Source organism: Callorhinus ursinus, unplaced genomic scaffold (assembly GCF_003265705.2).
Source record: "Callorhinus ursinus isolate GAN/ISIS: 27379988/994484 unplaced genomic scaffold, GSC_fseal_2.0 scaffold27, whole genome shotgun sequence".
NCBI classification, from domain to species: domain Eukaryota; kingdom Metazoa; phylum Chordata; class Mammalia; order Carnivora; family Otariidae; genus Callorhinus; species Callorhinus ursinus.
In genome coordinates, this window is record NW_027397089.1 from 19,015,795 (window position 1) to 19,021,794 (window position 6,000).

General features: G+C 38.2%; 1 protein-coding gene across 1 annotated transcript in view; it reads right to left on the bottom strand.

The window, feature by feature from the left end:
- ATF7IP (activating transcription factor 7 interacting protein) overlaps positions 1–1,936 on the bottom strand; it is a 123,207-nt gene extending 121,271 nt beyond the window's left edge. Inside the window, exon 1 of the mRNA XM_025879898.2 lies at positions 1,783–1,936. The gene's annotated coding sequence lies outside the window, so the exon portion shown is untranslated. The remainder of the gene's footprint in view (positions 1–1,782) is intronic.
- Between the last annotated feature and the right edge of the window lie 4,064 nt (positions 1,937–6,000).

A 6,000-nucleotide genomic window follows, 5' to 3' on the forward strand; every position in this document is an offset into this window, starting at 1 on the left:
ATACAAACCAAAATATTTCACTTTTCTGGAAATGCAAAGTGTACCATGCCCTAAGATCAAAGTTCTTTTCTTAACTTAAATATGTATGTGTATATAAGTACACATACAAAAATACAGTTATAGACAATACAACATACTTTCAACTCTAACATCTGAAATAATGTCCCAGGAAGTGGGGGAAGGGTGTGCTGGGTAATCCACCCCAGAAGTATAAAAAGGGAAGAGATTACACAACTGCCCTCTAAATATATTTCTGCGTATAAGAGTCCAGAGGTCCAGGAATTATATGAACGGCTAATTTTCTGTTGAGAAAAAAGAATTATCTTTCCTATCACTCCATTCTATCTCATATGTGACGTCATTTTTAAAAACCCCACCAACCAAAACTATTCCTTTCAATAACATCTACTTAATGCTAACGGTACTTGCTTTGGGCAAGAAAAACGTCCCTAACCAACCATTATAAAGTACTAGCCACTTCTTCATTTGACAGATGACTGATTTAAACTTAGTGTTATATAACCAACCAAGAAACCAATTACTGTACACACAAACCACAGGTGAAGTTTATGAAAACCAGTTACAAGTTGTTAGTCCAGTAAGAAATAATTTGCACAGTAGAATTGTATCAAATTGTATAACACTTATTCCAAGGGTGTTATATAAGATTTAAATATAGTGACACAACCATTGTAAACTAAAATAAATCAGTAGCATACTTAGAACTACCTTCTTTAAGAAATGAAAACTAGGAACACTAAGAAATCAAACACAACTGTATCTCATACACATGTACATGGGCTTTTTTTAAAGAATCAACTGATTTTTTTTCATTGATGGTTAACTTTATTTCCTCATAAAGGCCTCAGTTTAGTTAGTTCTTTGCAGAATTCTTTAAGAAAAATTTACCAAATTTTATTTCACATAACAAATAAAATGCTAAAAAAAAGACTTAATTTTAAAAGTCAGAGTAACAAAAATGTCCAAACTGAAGCAGTTATGGCCAAGAGCTCAGAGACTGAAAAAATCTAAAACTCAAATGCAAGTAGGATCAGAAGCACACAAACTGATAAAATTAAGACTTCGTTAACTTAGATTGAGATTTGATTTTTCCAATACCCTTTCACCCTCATATTTCCAAAACTCAAATTGTTTCTATTTTATAAACATTCCCTGATAACAGAACTGGTAAAAATACGGTTAAAAATGTTATTTGCAAATATGCAGTTCAATTAAATGTACTTCCCCAGAGACCACCACTAGGTGCTGATCTTTATCTCCCTAAATATAAACTTGAAACCAGCAATACCCTAAAAGTGAAATTATAATCGAGAACCACAAGTGACAATCATTTTTACAGAAAATTAAGTTCACAGCTTCTCAGAGAATCGGAAAAATATAAATAGAGTTTGGGGTCAGTATAAGTGTAAAACACAAGAGAAACGTTTTCCTTGAAAAATGTGGGAATTTGAGGATATGAAAATGAAACTCCTCAAGAATGAGGAAAATTAAATCTAGAACCCAAATGGCGTCCAACAAGAACATTAGATCTTGAAAATGAATATTGCGCTTGCGCAGCCACCGCCCCGCCAGCTGCACAACTGCAGCTAGAGCCCGACCCCGCAAGATCACGTGCTCCCATGCAGCGCCCGCCCGCAGCTCCGCAACCGCGCAGGCGCACACACAACTCCCGCAGCCGCCATAATGCGGTCTTGATTCTTCATAAATACAATAGTAATTTAAGAAAATGTGGTTATAACAGCCCCTAGGAGTCACATATACCTTTCGGGGCGGGAGATGAGGGAGGGGGAACCAAGTTCCTTCCTACAGAGCCGTTCCGCGCAACCGTCCTCAACGCGGCCGCTTCAGTATCGCGCGCTTCAGTCGCCGGGCCGCCGCTGCCGCCGCCGCCTCCGCAGATTCAAAAACAAACCCGCTTCTCCCTTGCACGCGCCGGGCCGTTATGCAAATTATGTGGGCGGGGCTACATGGTCGTAATATTGGCCACGCCCATGGTACTAACAGCCAATAGGCTCACGGGCTCAGCCGTTCCCCATGCAAATCTCCTGGTTTTTTATTTGAATGAGGGAAATTGACCACGCCTCCTGCCTTGGAAAGGAGGAGGAAGTCTGAGGTGGTGGCGCTGCGCCTTTTAGTTGCAGTGTGAGGTGTGTTTTGAGTGGAGCTTCGCTCAACCAGTGAGTAGCACTTTGTTAGCGCCCTCTATGAGCTTTAGGAAAAAAGGAAGGAAATAGGTAGGTGAGAGTTAAAGAGCTGAGAGAAAGATTTTCTTATTGGAAAAGGCTGAAGTGTATTTGTTCATCATTTATATTAAAAATTCACAAAGTATATTTTAAACTGTAAGTAATGAGAGAATGGCGAAAACACATTTTTTCTTTCAGTTTTGTGCCAGAGCTAGCACTTCCAATCATACCCTTCCACCGGAAGTTGTGTCCCTTGTATGCAATTTTATATTAGGAGCCAATCCTTAATGAAGACCATGAAATGTAGTGGAGAAGGTGCTACTCAGTTTGTTGGGAGATCTGGGCTCATGTCCAAGTACTCCTGCCTTCTTGCCTGTTTCTTGGAACACGTGTGTTGACACAATTTTCTCATCTCTAAAATGGTGATAATGCCTATGATTCAAATCGGTAAAGAGAGCTCAATGACAGGATAACTGTAAAGGTGTTTTGCAAAGCAAGAAGAGCATGACAAATAGATAAGGTTTGGTTATCTTGTTTTTAATGTAATTTTCCCTTAATCTGTTCATTCCATTTTTATTTAGCAATCACTGTTCTAGAACTATATTAGGCACCTGTCCTCAAGAAATCTAAACTAGAGGAAATAAAAGTAAACAGGACATTTTTGTAAGTAATAAGATATTAGTGGAGGGTGGTTAATACTTATTTTTAGAATTTGGGTCTTTCAACTTAGTTGAAACACTGGGTGGCTTTAGGAGAATCACCTAATCCAGAGTTAGAGAATCAGTAATGCCTTCCTAGAAAAGGTGAACTCTAAAATGAGAACTGATTTAAAAGATTTTTGCCTAAAAACTGAACTTCATTGTAGAACAATGAGGGATCACTTGAAATGTAATAAGTCAGGAAATAACACAGATTTGCATTGCTTTATTGCTAAGCTTTGTAAAGTATTTTGCACAGAACATTGTACACGATTGTTCAAAAGAATTATAAATACAGGCTCAACTATAACATTATGTATTATAATTTATTTAGTCCATAGGTGCTCAGTTATAAAATACTCAAATTGTAAATATTAATATAGATATTAAAAACTTCACTCTATAATAATAAAACAAATGGGATTGGAATAATAGAGCCTATCAGGTTTCACTTTGTATGTTTTCTCTAAACAAATAAAAAAGAATCATGTTTATAATAGTTCACTCTCAATTGTTTAGACTAATGCCAAAGGGAAAAATAATTCAGCATTAACTCACCAATTAGTCAATTTTCATAGATATGCTCATATTCTAGACTTGCCTCCCTAAGACTCTAACTAGACAGCTTTATTATATTTGAATCTCCCCAAATATACTCAACCACACATTTATAGTCTCTTCAGCCATTCCATCTGCTGGTTGATCTAACCAATCATTGATTTGTTTCATTCCACAAGTACATTATTTATTATGTAGTCACACACTATTCTAGGCCCTAAAGATGCCCAGAGGAAATGACACTCCCTCTAATGGGGAAAGAAACATGTATACAGATGAACATTATTAAATCATTACTATCAGGGCACCTGGGTGGCTCTTTCGGTTAAGTGTCTGCCTTCAGCTCAGGTCATGATCCCAGGGTCCTGGGATCGAGCCCCACATCGGGCTCCCTGCTCAGCAGAGAGTCTTCGTCTTCTCCTCCCTCTGCCTGCCCACCCCCTTTCCCCCCCGCTCATGTGCCCTCTCTTTCGTTGTGCTCTCTCTCTCAAATAAATACATAAAATCTTTATAAAAAAAGAAAGAAATCATTACTATAATGAAGATATACTCTAAATATAAAAGAAATACAAAACAAGAGGACCTGAATCTTCTTCATAGAATATAGGAAAATTTCTTGCCTATTTCTTGTAATAAGTGTGAGGCTTGACCTAACTCATAATGAAGAGCTTAAAGTGGCTGTCAGAATAATATAAAATAAAGAGAATTCAAGTCACGTAAAACAGAAATGCAAAATGTTTCTCATTCCCTATGGCACTAGGCACTGGCCAGTCAGAGTGGAAGCAGACTTGACGACCTTCTAATTTGTCAGATGTTAATCCTTTAGTTGTAGGATTGTAAGCGGTCCAGGGCTTCTTCAGCTGGGGACTTAGGCAGACTGGATGGTAGGAGGAGTATTCAGAGGTGGGGCAACTACTTGCCAATCAGTACCAAAGGATTTCTAGATTTTATCCACCATTTTGGCCTTATTTATACAAACACTGAAAATTCTAGAAGAAAAAAAAAGCTTTAGTAAACCACAGAGTTTCTCAAAAAAAAAAATCCAAAAAACAAAACCCTAAAATAATAAACATAAATGAATTTCATTTGTAGCTATTGAGCAGCAATTGAACAAGGAAAACAGAACTTTTGAAAAACAGCATAAACTTGAAAAAGGAATAGCTAATGAGGAAAATTGAAGTTTCTAAGTACTACAAAATGAGACCACCTAATGTAGTGATCACAAAAATGGGCTTTGAAAGCTTACTACCTGAATTGGAATCCCCCCTTTTTTTTTTTAAGATTTTATTTATTTATTTGACAGAGAGAGACACAGTGAGAGAGGGAACACAAGCAGGGGGAGCGGGAGAGGGAGAAGCAGGCCTCCCACTGAGCAGGGAGCCCAAAGCAGGGCTCAATTCCAAGACCCTGAGATCATGACCTGAGCCGAAGGCAGACACTTCTGCCACCTGACTGAGCCACCCAGGCGCCCCCTGAATTGGAATTTTGTCACTACTTCTTTACTGCAGCACATTCTAAACTTCTCTATACAAATGGTTCCAGAAATATGAAATGGGGATGACAAAAAATAGCCTCTGTCTGATGCAGTTTTTATGAAGATTAAATTCTGGTAAAACATTTCAAACAATACTGAATATATAGTAATATCTTGATAAGTGGTCAGCTAATAGTAATCATCCTAGTGGTAGTAGTACTAGTAATAATAACAGTACTTGTCAGAATGGTAAAAGTGCAGACATAGCTCAACTTGAGCGGTTTCCTTCTTTTTTCTTTTTGTTTTGTTAAAGATTTTATTTATTTATTTGACAAAGAGAGATACAGCGAGAGCAGGAACACAAGCAGGGGGAGTGGGAGAGGGAGAAGCAGCCTTCCCACTGAGCAGGGAGCCTGATGCGGGGCTCAATCCCAGGACCCTGGGACCATGACCTGAGCCGAAGGCAGACGCTTAACGACTGAGCCACCCAGACGCCCCAGCTTGAGTGGTTTCTATCTGCACATGCTATACTATCATTAAGAAAAAATATGAATTAATCTGATAATTTTTATTATTGTCCAGTTTGCAGAGAAGTTTACTAAAGTGTTAAGTAGACAACCCTGGGAAAACTCAAGAAGCAATTTTGGGAATAAGAAATGTGGGAAACAGGATTCTAGGATGATCTCCACTTCTTTGTGTTCATACCATGTATAATCCTCTCCCCTTAAGTATGGGCAGAACCCATGACTTACTCCTAGGCAATAGAGTATGGCAAAGGGGAATGAATTTTGCAGATATAATTAAAGTCTCAAATAAATTGATTTCAAGTTAACCAGCTAAAAGGGAGATTACCTTGGGAAGACCTGACTTAATCTGGAAAAGGCCCTTTGAAAAGGAACTAGGCCTTCCTTGAGGAGAGAGTTTCTCTTTGCTGGCTAGACACAGTAAGGAACTATGTTGAAGAAACCGACATGGAAATTTACTAAATTGGCTTATAGAATCTATGGGTAGCTTCAGAGTGGTCTTCAGCCAACAGGTAAGAAAAAGCCAGGACCCTCAATCATAT